This window comes from Mytilus californianus, unplaced genomic scaffold (assembly GCF_021869535.1).
Source record: "Mytilus californianus isolate M0D057914Y unplaced genomic scaffold, xbMytCali1.0.p SCAF_1, whole genome shotgun sequence".
Taxonomy (NCBI): Eukaryota; Metazoa; Mollusca; class Bivalvia; order Mytilida; family Mytilidae; genus Mytilus; species Mytilus californianus.
In genome coordinates this window covers 84,563,077-84,590,832 of record NW_026262581.1, presented here as the reverse complement: position 1 = coordinate 84,590,832, position 27,756 = coordinate 84,563,077, and the positions used below count along the sequence as shown (strand labels likewise).

General features: G+C 31.9%; 2 long non-coding RNA genes across 12 annotated transcripts in view; one reads left to right on the top strand and one right to left on the bottom strand.

Moving 5' to 3' along the window:
• LOC127725215 (uncharacterized) overlaps nucleotides 1–27,756 on the top strand; it is a 35,735-nt gene that overhangs the window by 6,261 nt on the left and 1,718 nt on the right. The window contains exon 4 of one of the 2 annotated variants that reach the window (XR_007992866.1): nucleotides 11,690–11,803. The exons of the other annotated variant lie outside the window; for it this stretch is intronic. This is a non-coding gene — a long non-coding RNA (uncharacterized LOC127725215). The remainder of the gene's footprint in view (nucleotides 1–11,689; nucleotides 11,804–27,756) is intronic. 2 annotated transcript variants of the gene reach the window in all.
• The window catches only part of LOC127725188 (uncharacterized), a 38,708-nt gene continuing 16,661 nt past the window's right edge, over nucleotides 5,710–27,756 (bottom strand). The window contains exons 2-6 of one of the 10 annotated variants that reach the window (XR_007992863.1): nucleotides 23,488–23,563; nucleotides 22,525–22,716; nucleotides 19,737–19,796; nucleotides 7,355–7,414; nucleotides 5,710–5,856 (exon numbers count right to left, since the gene is read on the bottom strand). This is a non-coding gene — a long non-coding RNA (uncharacterized LOC127725188). Of the gene's footprint in view, nucleotides 5,857–7,354; nucleotides 7,415–8,897; nucleotides 8,958–18,201; nucleotides 18,236–19,736; nucleotides 19,797–21,280; nucleotides 21,341–22,524; nucleotides 22,717–23,487; nucleotides 23,564–27,756 lie in introns of those variants that run through there. The other 9 variants (XR_007992831.1, XR_007992841.1, XR_007992830.1 and 6 more) reach the window with 9 other exon arrangements.

The following is a 27,756-nucleotide window of genomic DNA, read 5'->3' as shown; positions in this document are numbered from 1 at the left end:
ATAAGAACAAACTATAAAAATCAGTTGAAAAAGGCTTAACTCATCAAATGGATACAAATAAAAATACGACACAGAGTAGACATGGCTGAGTGCTTGTATATTTATCCCAACAACAAAAAGACACTAAGTGCAGATCTGAGAGTACTCACAGTTACTGGCAGCTAGTTCAAAGCCACTAACATCTAATAAAAAAATCATGCATCTTAGACTAAATTATTAATCAGTACACTTCCAACATCCAATGGATTTAGTGTAAAGAAGTCATAAACAGTCAGAGAAAAACATGACATTGTGCAATGCCAAGATACAGGTATAGACAGATTATAGATCGATGAATCTGTATATGTATATAACAGTAATATTTAGTTTGCTTTTAATTTACTTAATTTAATTCACGTATCACGATTGAATTTTGTTGGTGTCATTTTAACCGTTCTAGAGGTATGCCCCTTTACAAATATGAAAACTGCTGAATTTTCCGTTTCTGTTTTCTAACTTAAGTCATTTTAAGTTAGCCTCAACCAAATGTTATAAAACTTATACACAATATTTATTACCGCAAAAAACAGAGCAAGATTGAATTTTGGTGGTGTCACTTTTAATGTTCTAGAATTAAAACGTTTCTTGTTTTTTACATAGATTAGACTGTTGGTTTTCCCTTTTGAATGGTTTTACACTAGTCATTTTTGGGGCCCTTTATAGCCTACTGTTCTGTGAGAGCTAAAGCTTCGTGTTGAAGCTTGATTTTGACCTATAATGTTTTTAGCTCAGCTGGCCCATAGTACCAAGTGAGCTTTTCTCATCACTTGGCATCCGTCGTCCGTCGTTGTTAACTTTTGCAAAAATCTTCTCCTCTGAAACTACTGGGCCAAATTAAACCAAACTTGGCCACAATCATCATTGGGGTATATAGTTTTAAAAATGTGTCCGGTGACCCGGCCAATCAACCAAGATGGCCGCCATGGCTAAAAACAGAACATAGGGGTAAAATGTAGATTTTGGCTTATATCTCTGAAACCAAAGCATTTAGAGTAAATCTGACATTGGTTAAACTGATTATCAGGTCAAGATCTATTTTCCCTGAAATTGTCAGACAAATCTGACAACCTGTTGTTGGGTTGCTGCCCCTGAATTGGTAATTTTAAGGAAATTTTGCAGTTTTTGGTTATTATCTTGAATATTATTATAGATAGAGTTAAATTGTAAACAGCAATAATGTTCAGCAAAGTAAGATCTACAAATAAGTTGTCATGACCAAAACTGTCAGTCGACCCCTTTAGGAGTTATTGCCCTTAATAGTCAATTTTTAACAATTTTTTGTAAATTTTTGTAATCTTTTACAAAAATCTTTTTCTCTGAAACTACTGAGACAAATTTAACCATACTTGGCCATAATCATTATTAGGGTATCTAGTTTAAAAAATTTGTCCGATTACCCCGCCTTCCAACCATCATGGCCGACTTGGTTAAAACTAGAACATAGGGGTAAAATTCAGTGTTTGGTTTATATTTCTGAAACTAAAGCATTTAGAGCAAATCTGACAGGTGGCAAAAATGTTCATCAGATTTAGATTTATCTGCCCTGAAATTTTCAGACGAATCCGACAACCCGTTGTTGGGTTGCTGCCCCTGAGTTTGTTATTTTACAAAAATTTTGCAGTTTTTTGTTATTATCTTAGATATCATTATAATAACTTATATCTAATACTATTAATTATGATTTTAACCTTATTTTACATGATTTCCTAAGCATCAGTAAATACAGGTGAGCGACACAGGCTCTTGAGAGCCTCTAGTCTTGTATATTATTATAGATAGAGATAAACTGTAAACAGCAATAATGTACAGCAAAGTAAGACCTACAATTAAGTCAACGTGACCAAAATGGTCAGTAGACCTCTTAAGGAATAATTGCCCTTTATAGTCAATTTTTAACAATTTTTTGTAAATTTTTTTAATCTTTTACAAAAATCTTCTCCTCAAAAACTACTGAGACAAATTTAACAAAACTTGTCCACAATCATCATTAAGGTATTTAGTTTAAAAAATGTGTCCGAAGACCCCGCTTGCAAACCAAGATGGCCGACATTGCTAAAAATAGTACATAGGATAAAATGCAGTTTTTGGCTCATATCTCTGAAACCAAAGCATAAAGAACAAATCTGACATGGGGGGAAAAATGTTCATTATGTCACAATCTATCTGTCCTGAAATTTTCAGATGAATCAGACAACCAGTTGTTGGGTTGCTGCCTCTGAATTGGTAATTTTCGAAAATTTTGCAGCTTTTTAGTAATTATCTTCAATATTATTATAGATAGAGATAAACTGTAAACAGCAATAATGTACAGCAAAGTAAGACCTACATATAAGTCAACATGATCAAAATGGTCAATTGACCCATTAAGGAGTTATTGCCCTTTATAGTCATTTTTTTACAATTTTCATAAATTTTGGTAAATTTTTACAAAATATTTTCCTCTGTAACTACTTGGCAAAGTGCATTATAGATAGAGATAATTGTTAGAAGCAAGAATGTTCAGTAAATTAAGATCTTCAAACACATCACCATCACCAAAACACAATTTTGTCATGAATCCATCTGTGTCCTTTGTTTAATATGCACATAGACCAAGGTGAGCGACACGGGCTCTTCAGAGCCTCTAGTTTTTCTTTTTCAAATTGTGACTTGGAGTGAGAGTTGTCTCATTGGCACTCATACCACATCTTCTTGTAATATATCTATATTATGACCCTTTAAAAAATAGAAAAATTGCTGAAAAATTGCTGAATTTTTCCTTTCAGTTCACTAACTTGAGTTTGCCTTGACAAAATGTTATGAAACTTATACACCATACTTATTACCACAAAACTCTGATCAAGTACAAATTTGGGTAGCATCGCTTTTACATGTTCTTCAGTTATGTCCCTTTATGAATTTATATGATATCTGTGTCACATGAACACATTCATCATTTATTGAGGTATTGCCCTTGTATTTAATAGATAAGATATATGCAACATTGGGGACATTGGAACTCTGTTCTTTTATTGATTTTCATTTTTGCTTTAGTTCAGTTATGCAAAGATAGTACAGTGTAATACTATATGTTGGAATTCATATTAAGAACAGATAATACACCTATAAGTAGATACTGTTGTGAATTTTTTTTAAAGCTGAAATTATTAATAAACAAACTCATAAATGCCATGTAAATTAATATTTTATTTCAATCTATATTTACAGATAAGAATACAACTTCAGCATGCAAGAAAGAAGAAACATAGTTTGGAATCAAATCTTTGACATTAATTTAATTCATTTGTGTTGCTTATACAATTCTATTTATTTGAAAATTAAAGTTGACTAAAACATAACTGAAATATTTGTCATCTGTGAATATTAGTAAGGGGTGAGAAACATTTATTTTGGAAGGTATTGTTTTCAAAAAAAGATATTACAACTGAAGTCATGGAAGTGTTCATATATTTTCGATAAAGATCAATAATAGTTTAAATGCATGAACCACTGTATCAGGTTAGGGTGAAGGCTGGTGCCAGGTAAAACGTTTAAACCCAGTGCATTTGTTTGCACCTTCCCTATGTCAGGAACCTGATGTTCAGTGGGCTTTTTTATGTGGTTAATAATTGTTTCTCAATTTTTATATATCTTCGACCATTGATTTTCCTGTCTGAAAGGCCCTTTATTGCTTGCTGTTTGTTGTGAGCCTTGGCTCTGTGTTGAGGGCTGTACTTTGACCTATAATGGTTTACTTTTACCAATTGTGACTAGGATGGAGAGTTGTCTCATTGGCACTCAAACCACATATTTTTATATCTATATACATATGAAGGTAGTCATATTTGAGAGGAGGTGTATAGACTTCTCTACCAAGAAATTTGTTAAGCATGCATACATATAATATTTGCGGTTTTTATCCAATGCAATCATGGGTTTGAACGTTGTTTTTAATTTAGACTTGTTTATATTAAGATCCATTTTGTACATCTAGCGATCCGTTTATTTTGCAATCAATGCAATCAGCAGGGTTTAAGATCATCTGTTGGTGGACCTGCTAGTCAAATGCGGTTGTTAAAATATATTTTTTCATTTTTTTGGTGATTGAAAATGTTGTTTGTGCTGTATTTATACCCCTCTTCCAAGAAATTTATTTATGCACACATATACAATCGCAATCAAAGGTTTGAAGGTTATTTTTATTTAAGGCTTGTATATATAATATAAATGATGCTTAGACAAAATATGATGATAATGCTGATGGGACAGGGTTCGTGTTTTAAGGCCAGTAGCAAATACCTGAATATCAGAATAAGAATATGTCAATGTGATTGATTGATTGGTTAACATTTGCAGTGTCAAATATTTCATGCCTGTTTAGAAGAATAAATGAACAATACCGGTATATGATATTGGGAAGTTCTTAATAAAAGCCGTCAGGGATGAATATCAGGGAAATTTAAACTGCCACTAAAAAATGAGGGTTTAGTGGAAAGGAACAGAAATGTTGCCTTGCAATAGGCCACCTGCAGAATTCCTCTTGTTGCAAGGGTTCTTAACATGCAAAGGGTGGCACTGTCTCTACACAAGGAATCGGATTAAACATCCCCATTCTGTCTGCTTACTTGTACATCCTGCACAGTCAAATGAATGGCTCACTTTGGCAATGGTTTTACTGTTGGTACAAAGAAGACCAAGAGTGACCATACTTCTATTCTCAAGTCACTACTGGAGGTTCAATGGGATATGATCATGAATGTGAAGGAAACATTCTATCTAGGACATACGTTTTCTAGAGATGTTATCTTTGAATGGGTTATTTGTGGAGCAACATCCCATTATCTCTTGAGCGAAGTATAAAAAATTCAATCCTCTATGACATGTTTTGACCCAGACTATCAGAGGAACTTTGGAATTCTAGTTTTCCCTTAAAAAAAATTAATCGGGAAGCATTGTTGATCTCAGAAGAAGTGAAAATTCATCAATTTTATTGTAAAAAAATTACAATGTCATAAAAAAAAATCTTGTCCTTATTCACGGAAATCACCTTACATTATCTTGTCAATTAGTTGTCTTCTATCAAAATAAATTTTGCATATAAAAACGTTTTTTGTGTGTTTTAAGGGCCACTGGTAATTTTTTGTTTCAATGTCTTCAAGACACCAACAAATTTTTTTAAGAGGATACACTTTTTGAAGTTTCAATAATGTCTTAAAGATACATGTCTTAAGACATAGAATCCATGTCTCAAGACACATCTTAAATGGTTTCATGTCTTAAGACGTATGCGCTATGTCTCAAGACATTAGGTGTATGTCTCAAGACTGTCTCGAGATGTCTTAAGACAATGAGGTTCATTTGCTATGAATGCTTTTATATAATAAACTGGAATTAAACGTCTGAAGACATTTTTCCATGTCTCAAGACATGAGCAGTATCATGTAAGTCCCGCTCTTCTGTAGGTATTCTCGTTTTTCGTACTTGCATACCGGAAGATTGGATTTACTAAAGGGCATAATATAACGCATATTGATAACAATTCAACATCACACATGTACAGAATGAATAAAATAGATTACTGAAATATTCATTTATATGTCAATATTTCAAAATATAAGAATAAACTCAACGATAAAAGACGACAGATGTATGTTGAAAAATATCAGGTAAACGTTTATTACAATCGGAAAACCGGTTAAAATAATTCAGTCGTGTAAATTGCATCATACTTGAAAACAAACGTTAAAAACACGCATTTATGTCTTTTTATATACTTACATTTCTTGCAAATTTGATTCACCGTGAAATTACACTTGTCAGAAAATACAGTTCTTGGCTCTGAGTGAGAAATTAAAGAAAAACTTATGAATATTCATGTACGTGACAATGTTTACCCATTATAAAAATCTACAAATTAATAGAATGATTATGTTAATTTCATTTTGATGTTTTATCTATTTTGTATTTTATCTTCAAAATACAAATATGATAGACCGATTAGTCCTTTGACATCAATAAAGTATCAAGATATTTATTTTCTATCTCAAGACATATAATATTTTTGTAAGGCTAGATATCTTCAAAATGCAAATACGAGATTCCGATAAGGCAAGTCCTTACACATCTACAAAGTATGAACATTTTCATTTTCTATCTAAAGACATAAAATATTTTTGTTAGGCTAAGTATTTTGGAATTATTTTCGATTTTCAGAACAAAAATTTAATGGAAGACTGAAACAATCAATAGTTTGTCAATACTTTTGTTTGATGTCTTTATTGTATACAAAAATAAGAGTGAACATTCGTATGCACACATATATTAATTTCAAATTCAAATCTGTAGACATTACAAAGACATGTTTGACGCGTTTTGAAACATTTGGTTGAACATGTATTCATTTTTTGAAGATACTGACAACAGAACAGATGTAGTGAGGTAGAAGTTTTATACAGTATGATAGAAAAAGTAAACACTACACATGTGTAAATTAGTAGTGTATCATCTGATAGTTAACAAAAGAGCGATTCAACGCACACGATCAGATGTGTAAATAGGCTCTGTTTATGGTTCGGAGTGGGTTAATAATTAATAAACCATTAACACTTTGCTTTTTGCACAACGACTATTTCAAAATTAGCCATAAGAGTATGTGTTGTGGTAACCGTATTAGTATTGTCGTATCCATTCATTGCATGAGACGTCAACCTCTTTGTCGACGACACTTTATACCGTAAACTTTTGAATTCATTCAGCAACTATTTGTAGCAATTTTTCGAAAGAAATAACTATCGACCGACACAATTTCAACAGAAGACCCCATTGCAAATATTTTTACAGTTCAACTTCATATCTTAAGATATTTACTGTATGTCTCAAGACATGGACAATGTCAAAGATGTATTTATAATCAACCATGCAGAAAAACGCTTTTATATAATAAACTGGAATTAAACGTCTTAAGACATTTTTCCATGTCTCAAGACATTCACAGTATCATGTAAGTCCCGCTCTTCTGTAGGTATTCTCGTTTTTCGTACTTGCATACCGGAAGATTCGATTTACTAAAGGGCATAATATAACGCATATTGATAACAATTCAACATCACACATGTACAGAATGAATAAAATAGATTACTGAAATATTCATTTATATGTCAATATTTCAAAATATAAGAGTAACTCAACGATAAAAGACGACAGATGTATGTTGAAAAATATCAGGTACACGTTTATTTGAATCGGAAAACCGGTTAAAATAATTCAGTCGTGTAAATTGCAGCATACTTGAAAACAAACGTTAAAAACACGCATTTATATCTTTGTATATACTTACATTTCTTGCAAATTTGATTCACCGTGAAATTACACTTGTCAGAAAATACAGTTCTTGGCTCTGAGTGAGAAATTAAACAAAAACTTATGAATATAGATGTACGTGACAAAGTTTACCCATTATAAAAATCTACAAATTAATAGAATGATTATGTTAGTTTCATTTTGATGTTTTTTTTATTTTGTATTTTATCTTCAAAATACAAATATGATAGACCGATTAGTCCTTTGACATCAATAAAGTATCAAGATATTTATTTTCTATCTCAAGACATATAATATTTTTGTAAGGCTAGGTATCTTTAAAATGCAAATACGAGATTCCGATAAGGCAAGTCATTAGACATCTACAAAGTATGAACATTTTCATTTTCTATCTAAAGACATAAAATATTTTTGTTAGGCTAAGTATTTTGGAATTATTTTCGACTTTCAGAACAAAAATTTAATGGAAGACTGAAACAATCAATAGTTTGTCAATACTTTTGTTTGATGTCCTTATTTTATACAAAAATAAGAGTGAACATTCGTATGCACACATATATTAATTTCAAATTCAAATCTGTAGACATTACAAAGACATGTTTGACGCGTTTTGAAACATTTGGTTGAACATGTATTCATTTTTTGAAGATACTGACAACAGAACAGATGTAGTGAGGTAGAAGTTTTATACAGTATGATGAAAAAGTAAACACTACACATGTGTAAATTAGTAGTGTATCATCTAATAGTTAACAAAAGAGCGATTCAACGCACACGATCAGATGTGTAAATAGGCTCTGTTAATGGTTCGGAGTGGGTTAATAATTAATAAACCACTAACACTTTGCTTTTTGCACAACGACTATCTCAAAATTAGCCATAAGAGTATGTGTTGTGGTAACCGTATTAGTATTGTCGTATCCATTCATTGCATGAGACGTCAACCTCTTTGTCGACGACACTTTATACCGTAAACTTTTGAATTTATTCAGCAACTATTTCTAGCAGTTTTTGGAAAGAAATAACTATCGACCGACAAAATTTCAACAGAAGACCCCATTACAAATATTTTTACAGTTCTTCATATCTTAAGATATTTACTGTATGTCTCAAGACATGGACAATGTCAAAGATGTATTAATAATCAACCATGCAGAAAAATGCTTTTATTTAATAAATTGGAATTAAACGTCTTAAGACATTTTTCCATGTCTCAAGACAAGAGCAGTATCATGTAAGCCCCGCTCTTCTGTAGGTATTCTCGTTTTTCGTACTTGCATACTTGTAGATTGGATTTACTAAAGGGCATAATATAACGCATAACAATTCAACATCACACATGTACAGAATGAATAAAATAGATTACTGAAATATTCATTTATATGTCAATATTTCAAAATATAAGAATAAACTCAACGATAAACAGATGTGTGTAGAAAAATAGCAGGTACACGTCTATTTGAATCGGAAAACCGGTTAAAATAATTCAGTCGTGTAAATTGCATCATACTTGAAAACAAACATTAAAAACACTCATTTATGTCTTTGTATATACTTACATTTCTTGAAAATTTGATTCACCGTGAAATTATACTTGTCAAAAAATACAGTTCTTGGCTCTGAGTTAGAAATTAAACAAACACAGCAAATGAACATCCTTGTCTTGAGACAAATTTCCAAGACGCTTCTTGAGACGGACTTGAAGAAGCGTCTGATAGACACGTCTTAAAGGTCTTAAAGGCATCTTAAGAGACATAAAACTGTGTATAGAGATATGTCTCAAGACACATTTTTGTCACATCTATGTCTTGAGACATTGCTTTAGAATAGTGTTTGGCGTATTTGAAAACACACTACATCCTTTAGTCTGTGTATGAAATAAGTAAGATATTTAGCATCATGATTACTTAAGGCAATGCAATTTAAAATAAAGAAAATAAACCACGTAAACAACACAATCCCCTTCCCGCCTTCTCCAAATTAAAAAAAAAATCAATAAATTTACATCTTTCAAGTTATAGCAATCATATGATGGTGCACTTCTTTTTTTGCTACGGCCTTTTGAAAATATCCAATTTTGATGATTTTCCCATTTTTCATCAATTTTTAACTATTTTTGGGCTATTATCGTGAAAACAATTACAGTTCTACAATTAAAACTTTATTTCATACTTTTAATAAAGATGAAGTGGACCAATCTGAATAAATTTAACTTTAAAAAACTATAGGTAGGTGTTAATATAAGAAATTTTTATCATATGTTGATGCTTTTTTGTGTCAAATTTACCATGCCGTCAATTTTGAAAATTTGTGTTTTTTTCTCAGTTTTAAGAACAAAATACATATTACTTCAACTTTTTTGTTATAAATGATTGAAAAAGTACATATCTAAGAAATTTGAAAAGACAAAAATGATATGGGATGTACATGATTCTTGTAAAATAATTTTTTGTACCCCTCACCCATTTTCTCAAAATTTTGGCTAAAAAGACTGACTTGATTGGTCATAAAATTTGAAAACTAGATTACTCAAAAACTATGCATTGTTCGTACACAATTTTTTCACAGAGTTCTGTTTGACTATAATTTTTTTAAAATTCATTGATATTTTACACTTGTATCATATGTTTTGGAAATAATTCCAGAACGAGATTTCAACGAGACTGCAATGTCAGAAGAATACATCCTTAAGGAGTTATTGCCCTTTATAGTCAATTTTTAACAATTTTTCGTAAATTTTTGTAATCTTTTACAAAAATCTTCTCCTCTGAAACTACAAAATGTACAAAGACAAATTTAACCAAACTTGTTCACAATCATCATTAGGGTATGTAGTTTTAAAATTGTGTCCGATGACCACGCCCGCAAACCTAGATGGCTGACATGGCTAAAAATAGTACATAGGGTAAAATGCAGTTTTTGGCTCATATCTCTAAAAAACCAAAGCATTTAAAGCAAAACTGACAGGTTAAAATTGTTCAATAGGTCAAAATCTATCTGCCCTGAAATTTTCAGATCATTCAGGCAACTGGTTGTTGGGTTGCTGCCCCTGAATTGGTAATTTAAAGAAAATTTCGCAGCTTTTAGTTATTATTGGATATTATTATAGATAGAGATAAACTGTAAACAGCAATAATGTACAGCAAAGTAAGACCTACAAATAAGTCAATATGACTAAAATGGTCAATCTACCCCTTAAGGAGTTTACAGTCAATTTTTAACAATTTTCATAAATTTTGTAAATCTTTAGAGCCTCTAGTTTTTAGATACCAGAGGTGTTTTTTAAGGGGGGACGGGAGCCTGCCCCCCTCCCCCTTTTTGTGGGAAATATTTGGCTAATTATATCTAGGGAATCACTAAAGCATGTCCGGAGCGGGCCCCCTTATGAAAATGTCTGGATCCGTCACTGGATACATGCATTTGTACATGTAGTTTTAATGCCGCAATAACTAGATAATCATGTAGCTCTTGGGCAGGTCAATATTGAGGTATATATAGTTTCTAAGTGTGTCAATTTTTCCATGGTAGTGGGTTCAATTTTCCATGACCATGATGGCTGAGTAAAAATGTTTAAAAATATTTTCTAACATGTGTTATTCCTACCAATTACTTATTAATGCATTACAACATATATATATATAGCAATTGTAAAATTTCTTCCAAACTAATATTTCAGTAAAGTGAATGAGTTCCAGCTGGCAAAAACATGTACATGTATGCACTGGATGTTGTATCCCTGAGATTAATGAAATGGTTTTTGTACATGTACAAAAAATATATATTTATTGTGAAAAAAATGAAACTTTTCCACAGAATAGTATCCTGTTGGTCAAAGTAAATGTATTAATAATAAGCATTGATAAGTAATGCAATACATTTGTTTCCAATGTCAATGAGTTATTCAACAACATATTAGTATAAAATTGAGAATGGAAATGGGGAATGTGTCAAAGAGACAACAACCCGACCATAGAACAGATAACAGCAGAAGGTCACCAATAGGTCTTCAATGTAGCGAGAAACTCCCGCACCCGGAGGCGTCCTTCAGCTGGCCCCTAAACAAATATCTTTACAAGTTCAGTGATAATGGACGTCATACTAAACTCCGAATTATACACAAGAAACTAAAATTAAAAACCATACAAGACTAACAAAGGCTAGAGGCTCCTGACTTGGGACAGGCGCAAACATGCGGCGGGGTTAAACATGTTTTTTGAGATCTCAATCCTCCCCCTATACCTCTAGCCAATGTAGAAAAGTAAACGCATAACAATACACACAGTAAAATTCAGTTCAAGAGAAGTCGGAGTATGCATGATCACATGAATTAGTAATCATATATTTTTTTCAGGGGAATATTTTGCATATAAAATCCAAAGAATGAATCAATGGGGATAGGACATATCTTATTTACTAGAAAGTGTTTCCTGACATGCCTGAGGAACTTGAAGGCTGTTTGTTTAAGGTATTAAGACTTAACTATTAACATATATATAGATAATGTATGCCCCTTGGAAACATTCATTATATGGAAAATTGCCTTATGAGTGCTCTAATGTGTACAATTCTTACCAGATTTTTATGACATTTATGTTAAGGTTTATGTCATCAATATTTTAGACAAGTTTGAAAATCATTGCAGATCAAATATTTTTAAAAGAATTGTTTCCTTTAATGTCCCAAATATAAAAAAAAGAAGATGTGGTATGATTGCTAATGAGACAACTCTCCACAAGAGACCAAATGACACAGAAATTAACAAGTATAGTTAACCGTACAACCTTCAGCAATGAGCAAACCCCATACCGCATAGTCAGCTATAAAAGGCCCTGAAATGACAAATGTAATACAATTCAAACGAGAAAACAAGCAGCCTAATTTATGAACAAAAAAATTAACGAAAAAAAAATATGTAACACATCAACAAGCATCAACCACTGAATAAGAGGCTCCTGACTTGGGACAGGCACATACATACAGAATGCGTGGGGGTGGGGTTCAACATGTAAGCGAGATCCAAACCCTCCCTCTAACCTGGGACAGTGGTGTGACAGTACAACATAAGAACAAACTATAAAAATCAGTTGAAAAAGGCTTAACTCATCAAATGGATACAAATAAAAATACGACACAGAGTAGACATGGCTGAGTGCTTGTATATTTATCCCAACAACAAAAAGACACTAAGTGCAGATCTGAGAGTACTCACAGTTACTGGCAGCTAGTTCAAAGCCACTAACATCTAATAAAAAAATCATGCATCTTAGACTAAATTATTAATCAGTACACTTCCAACATCCAATGGATTTAGTGTAAAGAAGTCATAAACAGTCAGAGAAAAACATGACATTGTGCAATGCCAAGATACAGGTATAGACAGATTATAGATCGATGAATCTGTATATGTATATAACAGTAATATTTAGTTTGCTTTTAATTTACTTAATTTATTTCACGTATCACGATTGAATTTTGTTGGTGTCATTTTAACCGTTCTAGAGGTATGCCCCTTTACAAATATGAAAACTGCTGAATTTTCCGTTTCTGTTTTCTAACTTAAGTCATTTTAAGTTAGCCTCAACCAAATGTTATAAAACTTATACACAATATTTATTACCGCAAAAAACAGAGCAAGATTGAATTTTGGTGGTGTCACTTTTAATGTTCTAGAATTAAAACGTTTCTTGTTTTTTACATAGATTAGACTGTTGGTTTTCCCTTTTGAATGGTTTTACACTAGTCATTTTTGGGGCCCTTTATAGCCTACTGTTCTGTGAGAGCTAAATCTTCGTGTTGAAGCTTGATTTTGACCTATAATGTTTTTAGCTCAGCTGGCCCATAGTACCAAGTGAGCTTTTCTCATCACTTGGCATCCGTCGTCCGTCGTTGTTAACTTTTGCAAAAATCTTCTCCTCTGAAACTACTGGGCCAAATTAAACCAAACTTGGCCACAATCATCATTGGGGTATATAGTTTTAAAAATGTGTCCGGTGACCCGGCCAATCAACCAAGATGGCCGCCATGGCTAAAAACAGAACATAGGGGTAAAATGTAGATTTTGGCTTATATCTCTGAAACCAAAGCATTAAGAGTAAATCTGACATTGGTTAAACTGATTATCAGGTCAAGATCTATTTTCCCTGAAATTGTCAGACAAATCTGACAACCTGTTGTTGGGTTGCTGCCCCTGAATTGGTAATTTAAAGGAAATTTTGCAGTTTTTGGTTATTATCTTGAATATTATTATAGATAGAGATGAATTGTAAACAGCAATAATGTTCAGCAAAGTAAGATCTACAAATAAGTTGTCATGACCAAAACTGTCAGTCGACCCCTTTAGGAGTTATTGCCCTTAATAGTCAATTTTTAACAATTTTTTGTAAATTTTTGTAATCTTTTACAAAAATCTTTTTCTCTGAAACTACTGAGACAAATTTAACCATACTTGGCCATAATCATTATTAGGGTATCTAGTTTAAAAAATTTGTCCGATTACCCCGCCTTCCAACCATCATGGCCGACTTGGTTAAAACTAGAACATAGGGGTAAAATTCAGTGTTTGGTTTATATTTCTGAAACTAAAGCATTTAGAGCAAATCTGACAGGTGGCAAAAATGTTCATCAGATTTAGATTTATCTGCCCTGAAATTTTCAGACGAATCCGACAACCCGTTGTTGGGTTGCTGCCCCTGAGTTTGTTATTTTACAAAAATTTTGCAGTTTTTTGTTATTATCTTAGATATCATTATAATATCTAATATCTAATACTATTAATTATGATTTTAACCTTATTTTACATGATTTCCTAAGCATCAGTAAATACAGGTGAGCGACACAGGCTCTTGAGAGCCTCTAGTCTTGTATATTATTATAGATAGAGATAAACTGTAAACAGCAATAATGTACAGCAAAGTAAGACCTACAATTAAGTCAACGTGACCAAAATGGTCAGTAGACCTCTTAAGGAATAATTGCCCTTTATAGTCAATTTTTAACAATTTTTTGTACAAAAAACTTCTCCTCAAAAACTACTGAGACAAATTTAACAAAACTTGTCCACAATCATCATTAAGGTATTTAGTTTAAAAAATGTGTCCGAAGACCCCGCTTGCAAACCAAGATGGCCGACATTGCTAAAAATAGTACATAGGGTAAAATGCAGTTTTTGGCTCATATCTCTGAAACCAAAGCATAAAGAACAAATCTGACATGGGGGGAAAAATGTTCATTATGTCACAATCTATCTGTCCTGAAATTTTCAGATGAATCAGACAACCAGTTGTTGGGTTGCTGCCTCTGAATTGGTAATTTTCGAAAATTTTGCAGCTTTTTAGTAATTATCTTCAATATTATTATAGATAGAGATAAACTGTAAACAGCAATAATGTACAGCAAAGTAAGACCTACATATAAGTCAACATGATCAAAATGGTCAATTGACCCATTAAGGAGTTATTGCCCTTTATAGTCATTTTTTTACAATTTTCATAAATTTTGGTAAATTTTTACAAAATATTTTCCTCTGTAACTACTTGGCAAAGTGCATTATAGATAGAGATAATTGTTAGAAGCAAGAATGTTCAGTAAATTAAGATCTTCAAACACATCACCATCACCAAAACACAATTTTGTCATGAATCCATCTGTGTCCTTTGTTTAATATGCACATAGACCAAGGTGAGCGACACAGGCTCTTCAGAGCCTCTAGTTTTCTTTTTCAAATTGTGACTTGGAGTGAGAGTTGTCTCATTGGCACTCATACCACATCTTCTTGTAATATATCTATATTATGACCCTTTAAAAAATAGAAAAATTGCTGAAAAATTGCTGAATTTTTCCTTTCAGTTCACTAACTTGAGTTTGCCTTGACAAAATGTTATGAAACTTATACACCATACTTATTACCACAAAACTCTGATCAAGTACAAATTTGGGTAGCATCGCTTTTACATGTTCTTCAGTTATGTCCCTTTATGAATTTATATGATATCTGTGTCACATGAACACATTCACCATTTATTGAGGTATTGCCCTTGTATTTAATAGATAAGATATATGCAACATTGGGGACATTGGAACTCTGTTCTTTTATTGATTTTCATTTTTGCTTTAGTTCAGTTATGCAAAGATAGTACAGTGTAATACTATATGTTGGAATTTATATTAAGAACAGATAATACACCTATAAGTAGATACTGTTGTGAATTTTTTTTAAAGCTGAAATTATTAATAAACAAACTCATAAATGCCATGTAAATTAATATTTTATTTCAATCTATATTTACAGATAAGAATACAACTTCAGCATGCAAGAAAGAAGAAACATAGTTTGGAATCAAATCTTTGACATTAATTTAATTCATTTGTGTTGCTTATACAATTCTATTTATTTGAAAATTAAAGTTGACTAAAACATAACTGAAATATTTGTCATCTGTGAATATTAGTAAGGGGTGAGAAACATTTATTTTGGAAGGTATTGTTTTCAAAAAAAGATATTACAACTGAAGTCATGGAAGTGTTCATATATTTTCGATAAAGATCAATAATAGTTTAAATGCATGAACCACTGTATCAGGTTAGGGTGAAGGCTGGTGCCAGGTAAAACGTTTAAACCCAGTGCATTTGTTTGCACCTTCCCTATGTCAGGAACCTGATGTTCAGTGGGCTTTTTTATGTGGTTAATAATTGTTTCTCAATTTTTATATATCTTCGACCATTGATTTTCCTGTCCGAAAGGCCCTTTATTGCTTGCTGTTTGTTGTGAGCCTTGGCTCTGTGTTGAGGGCTGTACTTTGACCTATAATGGTTTACTTTTACCAATTGTGACTAGGATGGAGAGTTGTCTCATTGGCACTCAAACCACATATTTTTATATCTATATACATATGAAGGTAGTCATATTTGAGAGGAGGTGTATAGACTTCTCTACCAAGAAATTTGTTAAGCATGCATACAAAAATATTTGCGGTTTTTATCCAATGCAATCATGGGTTTGAACGTTGTTTTTAATTTAGACTTGTTTATATTAAGATCCATTTTGTACATCTAGCGATCCGTTTATTTTGCAATCAATGCAATCAGCAGGGTTTAAGATCATCTGTTGGTGGACCTGCTAGTCAAATGCGGTTGTTAAAATATATTTTTTTCATTTTTTTGGTGATTGAAAATGTTGTTTGTGCTGTATTTATACCCCTCTTCCAAGAAATTTATTTATGCACACATATACAATCGCAATCAAAGGTTTGAAGGTTATTTTTATTTAAGGCTTGTATATATAATATAAATGATGCTTAGACAAAATATGATGATAATGCTGATGGGACAGGGTTCGTGTTTTAAGGCCAGTAGCAAATACCTGAATATCAGAATAAGAATATGTCAATGTGATTGATTGATTGGTTAACATTTGCAGTGTCAAATATTTCATGCCTGTTTAGAAGAATAAATGAACAATACCGGTATATGATATTGGGAAGTTCTTAATAAAAGCCGTCAGGGATGAATATCAGGGAAATTTAAACTGCCACTAAAAAATGAGGGTTTAGTGGAAAGGAACAGAAATGTTGCCTTGCAATAGGCCACCTGCAGAATTCCTCTTGTTGCAAGGGTTCTTAACATGCAAAGGGTGGCACTGTCTCTACACAAGGAATCGGATTAAACATCCCCATTCTGTCTGCTTACTTGTACATCCTGCACAGTCAAATGAATGGCTCACTTTGGCAATGGTTTTACTGTTGGTACAAAGAAGACCAAGAGTGACCATACTTCTATTTTCAAGTCACTACTGGAGGTTCAATGGGATATGATCATGAATGTGAAGGAAACATTCTATCTAGGACATACGTTTTCTAGAGATGTTATCTTTGAATGGGTTATTTGTGGAGCAACATCCCATTATCTCTTGAGCGAAGTATAAAAAATTCAATCCTCTATGACATGTTTTGACCCAGACTATCAGAGGAACTTTGGAATTCTAGTTTTCCCTTAAAAAAAATTAATCGGGAAGCATTGTTGATCTCAGAAGAAGTGAAAATTTATCAATTTTATTGTAAAAAAATTACAATGTCATAAAAAAAAATCTTGTCCTTATTCACGGAAATCACCTTACATTATCTTGTCAATTAGTTGTCTTCTATCAAAATAAATTTTGCATATAAAAACGTTTTTTGTGTGTTTTAAGGGCCACTGGTAATTTTTTGTTTCAATGTCTTCAAGACACCAACAAATTTTTTTAAGAGGATACACTTTTTGAAGTTTCAATAATGTCTTAAAGATACATGTCTTAAGACATAGAATCCATGTCTCAAGACACATCTTAAATGGTTTCATGTCTTAAGACGTATGCGCTATGTCTCAAGACATTAGGTGTATGTCTCAAGACTGTCTCGAGATGTCTTAAGACAATGAGGTTCATTTGCTATGAATGCTTTTATATAATAAACTGGAATTAAACGTCTGAAGACATTTTTCCATGTCTCAAGACATGAGCAGTATCATGTAAGTCCCGCTCTTCTGTAGGTATTCTCGTTTTTCGTACTTGCATACCGGAAGATTGGATTTACTAAAGGGCATAATATAACGCATATTGATAACAATTCAACATCACACATGTACAGAATGAATAAAATAGATTACTGAAATATTCATTTATATGTCAATATTTCAAAATATAAGAATAAACTCAACGATAAAAGACGACAGATGTGTGTTGAAAAATATCAGGTAAACGTTTATTACAATCGGAAAACCGGTTAAAATAATTCAGTCGTGTAAATTGCATCATACTTGAAAACAAACGTTAAAAACACGCATTTATGTCTTTTTATATACTTACATTTCTTGCAAATTTGATTTACCGTGAAATTACACTTGTCAGAAAATACAGTTCTTGGCTCTGAGTGAGAAATTAAAGAAAAACTTATGAATATTCATGTACGTGACAATGTTTACCCATTATAAAAATCTACAAATTAATAGAATGATTATGTTAATTTCATTTTGATGTTTTATCTATTTTGTATTTTATCTTCAAAATACAAATATGATACACCGATTAGCCCTTAGTATCAATAAAGTATCAAGATATTTATTTTCTATCTCAAGACATATAATATTTTTGTAAGGCTAGATATCTTCAAAATGCAAATACGAGATTCCGATAAGGCAAGTCCTTACACATCTACAAAGTATGAACATTTTCATTTTCTATCTAAAGACATAAAATATTTTTGTTAGGCTAAGTATTTTGGAATTATTTTCGATTTTCAGAACAAAAATTTAATGGAAGACTGAAACAATCAATAGTTTGTCAATACTTTTGTTTGATGTCTTTATTGTATACAAAAATAAGAGTGAACATTCGTATGCACACATAATTTATTTCAAATTCAAATCTGTAGACATTACAAAGACATGTTTGACGCGTTTTGAAACATTTGGTTGAACATGTATTCATTTTTTGAAGATACTGACAACAGAACAGATGTAGTGAGGTAGAAGTTTTATACAGTATGATAGAAAAAGTAAACACTACACATGTGTAAATTAGTAGTGTATCATCTGATAGTTAACAAAAGAGCGATTCAACGCACACGATCAGATGTGTAAATAGGCTCTGTTTATGGTTCGGAGTGGGTTAATAATTAATAAACCATTAACACTTTGCTTTTTGCACAACGACTATTTCAAAATTAGCCATAAGAGTATGTGTTGTGGTAACCGTATTAGTATTGTCGTATCCATTCATTGCATGAGACGTCAACCTCTTTGTCGACGACACTTTATACCGTAAACTTTTGAATTCATTCAGCAACTATTTGTAGCAATTTTTCGAAAGAAATAACTATCGACCGACACAATTTCAACAAAAGACCCCATTGCAAATATTTTTACAGTTCAACTTCATATCTTAAGATATTTACTGTATGTCTCAAGACATGGACAATGTCAAAGATGTATTTATAATCAACCATGCAGAAAAACGCTTTTATATAATAAACTGGAATTAAACGTCTTAAGACATTTTTCCATGTCTCAAGACATTCACAGTATCATGTAAGTCCCGCTCTTCTGTAGGTATTCTCGTTTTTCGTACTTGCATACCGGAAGATTCGATTTACTAAAGGGCATAATATAACGCATATTGATAACAATTCAACATCACACATATCATGTACAGAATGAATAAAATAGATTACTGAAATATTCATTTATATGTCAATATTTCAAAATATAAGAGTAACTCAACGATAAAAGACGACAGATGTATGTTGAAAAATATCAGGTACACGTTTATTTGAATCGGAAAACCGGTTAAAATAATTCAGTCGTGTAAATTGCAGCATACTTGAAAACAAACGTTAAAAACACGCATTTATATCTTTGTATATACTTACATTTCTTGCAAATTTGATTCACCGTGAAATTACACTTGTCAGAAAATACAGTTCTTGGCTCTGAGTGAGAAATTAAACAAAAACTTATGAATATAGATGTACGTGACAAAGTTTACCCATTATAAAAATCTACAAATTAATAGAATGATTATGTTAGTTTCATTTTGATGTTTTTTTTATTTTGTATTTTATCTTCAAAATACAAATATGATAGACCGATTAGTCCTTAGACATCAATAAAGTATCAAGATATTTATTTTCTATCTCAAGACATATAATATTTTTGTAAGGCTAGGTATCTTTAAAATGCAAATACGAGATTCCGATAAGGCAAGTCATTAGACATCTACAAAGTATGAACATTTTCATTTTCTATCTAAAGACATAAAATATTTTTGTTAGGCTAAGTATTTTGGAATTATTTTCGACTTTCAGAACAAAAATTTAATGGAAGACTGAAACAATCAATAGTTTGTCAATACTTTTGTTTGATGTCCTTATTTTATACAAAAATAAGAGTGAACATTCGTATGCACACATATATTAATTTCAAATTCAAATCTGTAGACATTACAAAGACATGTTTGACGCGTTTTGAAACATTTGGTTGAACATGTATTCATTTTTTGAAGATACTGACAACAGAACAGATGTAGTGAGGTAGAAGTTTTATACAGTATGATAGAAAAAGTAAACACTACACATGTGTAAATTAGTAGTGTATCATCTAATAGTTAACAAAAGAGCGATTCAACGCACACGATCAGATGTGTAAATAGGCCCTGTTAATGGTTCGGAGTGGGTTAATAATTAATAAACCACTAACACTTTGCTTTTTGCACAACGACTATCTCAAAATTAGCCATAAGAGTAAGTGTTGTGGTAACCGTATTAGTATTGTCGTATCCATTCATTGCATGAGACGTCAACCTCTTTGTCGACGACACTTTATACCGTAAACTTTTGAATTTATTCAGCAACTATTTCTAGCAGTTTTTGGAAAGAAATAACTATCGACCGACAAAATTTCAACAGAAGACCCCATTACAAATATTTTTACAGTTCTTCATATCTTAAGATATTTACTGTATGTCTCAAGACATGGACAATGTCAAAGATGTATTAATAATCAACCATGCAGAAAAATGCTTTTATTTAATAAATTGGAATTAAACGTCTTAAGACATTTTTCCATGTCTCAAGACAAGAGCAGTATCATGTAAGCCCCGCTCTTCTGTAGGTATTCTCGTTTTTCGTACTTGCATACTTGTAGATTGGATTTACTAAAGGGCATAATATAACGCATAACAATTCAACATCACACATGTACAGAATGAATAAAATAGATTACTGAAATATTCATTTATATGTCAATATTTCAAAATATAAGAATAAACTCAACGATAAACAGATGTGTGTAGAAAAATAGCAGGTACACGTCTATTTGAATCGGAAAACCGGTTAAAATAATTCAGTCGTGTAAATTGCATCATACTTGAAAACAAACATTAAAAACACTCATTTATGTCTTTGTATATACTTACATTTCTTGAAAATTTGATTCACCGTGAAATTATACTTGTCAAAAAATACAGTTCTTGGCTCTGAGTTAGAAATTAAACAAACACAGCAAATGAACATCCTTGTCTTGAGACAAATTTCCAAGACGCTTCTTGAGACGGACTTGAAGAAGCGTCTGATAGACACGTCTTAAAGGTCTTAAAGGCATCTTAAGAGACATAAAACTGTGTATAGAGATATGTCTCAAGACACATTTTTGTCACATCTATGTCTTGAGACATTGCTTTAGAATAGTGTTTGGCGTATTTGAAAACACTACATCCTTTAGTCTGTGTATGAAATAAGTAAGATATTTAGCATCATGATTACTTAAGGCAATGCAATTTAAAATAAAGAAAATAAACCACGTAAACAACACAATCCCCTTCCCGCCTTCTCCAAATTAAACAAAAAATCAATAAATTTACACCTTTCAAGTTATAGCAATAAGTTAGAAACTGACATCTTGGGCTAAATTTGCAAGTTATATGAAGAAAGAGTTAAAAAAGACACAAAGAGGGGAATGGTGGCATTGTCAAAACCCATAACTTGAATCAGAACCGGCAATACTGTGACTTAAAAAAACAATGAAAAGACAGTCAATAGGGCACTACACAGTAAAGGTAAGATTGAGTCACTTCAGGGATTTATACAAAAACATTTGGATCAGTACATGTTTATTCTATAACTTGATGGAATGATGAATTATGAATACTGGTGAATAAATATTGTTTGCAATTGGCTGTGAAAGGCATTGATAAAAATCTTGTAAAATGCTGAGAAATCAATAATGAATGATGAACAAGAACAACACTTGACTGCCGCAAAAACTAAGTTGTGTTAAGATTACTGAAATCAACAAAAAAATATCTACAATCACCATGAAAATTTCAGAAATTTCAATTCTATCTGCAAATTCACCTAGACACAGCTGATGGATAATTTAAACAAAAAAAACCCACCTAGGAATGAAAAACATAGAGATTATAGCAATCCAATGGTACCATTCTTACAAAAAGATACGTGTCCAATATTTATAACACATTGTTGATTTTCAACCAAACCTACCCAATTAATGATCAGTTTTAACATTCAATTTAAATCAAAACCTGATCACTTCCCAGAGAGAAGTCTGGAAAATCTAGAAAAGAACCAAATGAGAAAGCATGCCACAAGAAACATACACGAAAGAAAATATGAAAAATACCAATTTAGAGACTCAACTGACCTTTTAAACAATTCAAATTGAGCTCTCATAAATGCAATATTTAAGACTCATATCAACGTCTGTTCCTCAAATTGATGTCCAATCTGACGTAATTCTAGTGCAAGATTCCAAATCTATGGCAGATTATATGCACTTCTGATAGAAGTCTCCTTACGTTCCCAAATCAAAGTCTAGATCTTTGCTGAGATCTCACTACTCTCAAAAAAATAATGAAAAATTATTCAATTTAATTTATAAAATTTGGTTATCATACTTCTTTCCTTGAGGTAAACAATTAATGATATTAATTCTAAATTGACATACTAATATTTCATCAAATCCTTTGCAATGGCAAAAACTCTACAGATTGTTGTGATTGTCAATTATTTTTGCTAAACTATTTCCATGTCCCTAGTTCAGAACCTCTTCAGTAGTTGTATGCCATATCTGAATATTTAGTTAGTCTGAGAATTTAAAATATATCAGTCCTAGTTTTTTAATCTTTATTCATCACTTTCGATTCAGAGCTTGATACATTGTATAAGCAGCTAGCTGTTGAAGCCTGTATTTTACCCATGCACATGCTTTTATTATATTTTATTTGATTCTGTTGGATGGGATGCTGTTTCCTGTGTTGTTTCTTTTCATAAGGTAACTGAATCATTATGATTTGGAGTCTATTTTATAAGTACCGGCATAGTTTTTCTGTCTACTTATAGCAGAAACCTTTTCATTAAAATCCTATAAGTAATCAAAGTCAACTATTAAAAGTAGATTCTTGCCAGATTCATGATTCCCTGGTGGAATCATGTTACTTTTTTTTTTATATATTTAGGTTATTTATATTTATGGTGAAGAAATATTCAAAATATCGTTAGGGTTAGATCATACATTTACGCTCTGTTAAGAAACCCAACACTTATGGCATAATTAACCTAAAAAATTACAGGTTTTATACATTAAGTGTGTAAAAAAAATACTTACTTGTCAGAATAGCTCTTTTCTTTAAACTTGGTCGATCATACACACTTATTGTGGAAAAACTCTTTGCTTTGAAAAACTGCAAGTAATGAAAGTAGATAAATTTTTCAATACAAATTATTTTGGGCCCATTACAAAAAAAAAAGCATCAAACCAAGACATCTGATATATTTAATAACAAAGTTTTATATTGTTAGGCTATTGAATCTTACTATCCTGATCATGTTTTGTTATCTGCTTTTAGACATTCAAGTTTTTTTTATCATTTTTATTGGGGTGGGCAAATATGTATAGTATAATAATACAGGGAACATTGGCTCCGTGAAAAAAGTTATTGTGGAATCTTGTAAGCTTGATATGTAGCACATAACTCAAGCAAGGTTCAGAAATATTTCTTTCGTACAATTTTCAAAACTTTTGAAACAAGGACAGAAGGAGCTAATGAAGCACATGTATATATGCACCAGTTTGCTTGTTTTAAATTTCATATTCACAGGTTGTCCCTATCAATTATTGTTCTATAACCTCCACCTCTTCTGTGAAACTAGCAGCGACTTTCAGAAGATTGCATGTCCCCTTCTTTGTCACCTGTATATAGCATTTTACGCAGCACCATGTTAAAAATGAGAGCTGTTCAGTGGTTGGTGAATCATTTAAAATATTGGTCCATTTTGTTAACCTACACTGAATCATCCCTTAAGTCTTATAAGAATGATTCCAGTTCATTTAATTGTCTTCTTGGCAGGTCTATATCTTGGTCTTGGTTTGGTTTCCTTGGCGGGGCATTTATTCTGTTGTGTTAAGGCAATTTATCGTTGAACGTGAAATTATCAAAATCAAAATGTGATGTATCTGATCTACTCAGACTCATGTCACATGGAGTTGCAGACAAAAAAGAGAAAAAGGGCTTATGTGATTGTGGGTGAATGTTTATAGGTAATTTACTGGATTGTTGTGTGTGTTCACGGGGAACCTTTTCCTACAGAGGTAGTCTTGGTAGTCTCTAAATCTGTCATGGTTAGTTCTTGGGCTTATTGCCTAGTGCAGAAATAAAATTGGACAAAGGACAGCTAAACATGCTGAAATTATGGATGAATAAAGGCAACAGTAGTATACCGCTATTCGAAATTCATGAATCGATTGAGAAAAAATACAAATCCGGGTTACAAACTAAAACTGAGGGAAACACATCAAATATAAGAGGAGAACAACGACACAACAGAAACTCAACAATAAAATGACACACACACAGAAACGAACTATAATATACCAATGGCCGTTTTCCTGACTTGGTACAGAACATTTTAAGAAAAATGGTGGGAAAAACCAGCTGACAACTCCCTAATCTCAATGTTGTATGCATTGGTTGGTGTCGAAAAGTTGAAAGCTCTCTCAGTATCCCATTTATCTCTTTTCATTCTAGCTTCTACTACCTTCTGATCATCATTGTTTACCTTCACTTGACGAATTTGGCTACATGGTTGCTTCTCTGCAGTTTTAGGAAATTTAGTATAGATTCTAGAATGCCTTTCATTTATCCTTCTATTAATTAAGATGCCATCAATGAAAATGCAGCATATCTTGAGGTTGTCGTGTGCCTAGCAATCACCAATAAGTCACTGGTATGTTGATGGAGAATTTTTTAATCCAAACAGCATCTGTGTACATTGAAAATAAAACAAGGAATCATATGGAGTAATAATAGTACTTGCCTCTATCACCTTCCAAAACAAGTTGTATGGTATTACTGGACACCATGTCAACGATAAATAGAAATTAACTACCAGCACAACATTCAAAGAGTTTTTCAATCAAGAGGAAGGCATGTCTTGTTTGCTCTGCTAGTTTCAATTGTGTGTGAACTACATATATTTTTGTATCTGGTAAATTTTCTTACAAATGATTACAATTGCTGATGAGTCAAATGTGAGCAGTATAATAACTCCAATATTCAAAATCTGTATAAGATGGAATCTTACTTGCCGTACACTGAGACTACAATGGGATGACTTGATTTTTTTCCAGGGGGTACAATTTTTCAGGGGGGTGCTAATAATTTCTCCTTGATATGTTCCATTTTCAGAATTATTCAGTGTTACCTTTTCTATAAACCATTACTATATCTTTTCTTTCAGTATACTTATATTGGGTGAATGCCCCCCCAGACCCGGTGGGTTAGTCGGGGTCAGGGGAACCCCTGTCCAAATGTTTTTTGAAGGGTTTTCCATTTAAAGGCATTTTCAGCATTATACAGACCCTGGGTGAAATAAATTTTGGAGCGGAGGTAAGGACATTTTTTTATTTTTTGTTAATTATCTTGAATATCATTATAGATTGAGATATACTGTAAACAGCAAAAATATCAAGCAAAGAAAGATCTACAAATAAGTTAAGATGACCAATTGGCAATTGAGATCTTATTGGAGTCATTGTCCTTTAAAGTTATTTTCTGCAATTTATTGGTAATTTTTGTAAATTTTTTCAAAAATCTTCTGCTTTTAATTTAACTTATTAAACCAAACTTGGCCTCAATCATTATTAGGCTATCTAATACTATTTATTATGATTTTACATGATTTCCAAAACCACAGTAGATACAGGTGAGCGACACATGCTCTTCAGAGCCTCTAGTTTCAATGACTTTAAGATATGAGTTTGATATTTGGTATATATTTTTATCATGACTAATTACAGATCAAGGTTTAATTTGGATTCGGTTTGGTGTTTTTGTGCCGAGTTATGATCCTTGGACTTTGAAAATTCATGCAATTAATCAGTTTTCGCAATTTTTTTCATCATGCTTGAAGATATTGATTTGATATTTGGTATATATTTTACCATTAAGAGTTACATATCAAAGTTTTATTCTATTTGATTCAGATGATTCTGTTGCAGAGTTATGGTCTTCAGACTTAGAAAATTCATGCAATAATCAGTTTTAACTTTTACGCATTTTTTGTTGTTGTTGTGCTTGAAGATATTGATTTGATATGTTTTACAGATCAAGTTCGAATTTTGTTAGGTTCGGATGATTTTTTGCAGAGTTATGGTCTTCTGACTCAAAAAATATGCAAATAATCAGTTTTCCACACTTTTTTCATTATTTTTGAAGATATAGAGTTGACATGTTTGATATTGTTTATAGTTTAACCATGACAAGTTATAAGATCAAGTTTGAATATTGTTCTGTTCAGATGATTTTTTGGTGGAGTTATGGTCCTAGGACATGTAGTACTTATGAAATATAAATTAATACAATTATTTAAATGTCGATACAACTCCATTAGTGAAACATTATTCAAAAGAAAAACATTTTATATATTTTAGTATAAACAGATTAAATGTTTAATATTTGCACCAGGAGATATTTGGACGAAGTTTTTTTAATATAGAAAATATTACAAATTACTGATTAATTAGGCATTTTGTTCCAGTAAAAAGAATTTATAACCGGTAGGGGACTATGTCATGGATGTATTGCCATGCAATACTCTTAGAATGCTTGTTACAGTTATTTTCCTTTAAATGACATTTTTTAGCAATTCTTGGAGTTTTTGTGTATTAACTTAGAAAACTATCGAAGATAGATTGAAACTTTGAAAGCAAAAATGATCTACAAGGCAAAATCTATTAAAAAGTCAATATTGATGTAATCGTTGGTGCACTCACTTTTGCAGTTATTGCCCTTTAATGACAATATTTACCACTTTTGTCTCGCCTTTTTGTCGAGGAAGACAAGACATGGATATTGCTTTCGCGGCGAAGTCGGCGTTCAATTGTTAAATTTTCAAGTTAGTTTGATAAGAATTACTTGTGATAGATCAATGATATTTTGTTATGAAGTTTCAATATTTAACTGTCATTCAGTACATATCAGTTTGACGACTATTTTGAGGCCCACTTCCTAGGTCATGGTCCAGTGACTTTGAATTAATTAGCAATTTTCAATGTTAAGTTTTCTGCTTAAAGTTAGTGATAGGTACTCTTTGTGATAGATCAAAGATAGTTTCTACAAAGTTGCATTACTGTCAGTTCATATCAGTTTGACAACTATTTTAAGGCCCTGCTCTATTGGTGATGGTCCATCAACTATCAATTAATTAGCAATTTTCAATGTTACGTTTTCTGCTTAAATAAGTTTAATAGGAACTACTTGTGATATATCAATAATATTTTTTCAGAGTTGCATTTCTATCAGTACATATCAGTTTGACAACTATTTTGACTCCCTGACCCTGTAGGTCACGATCCAGTGACTTTCATTTCATTACC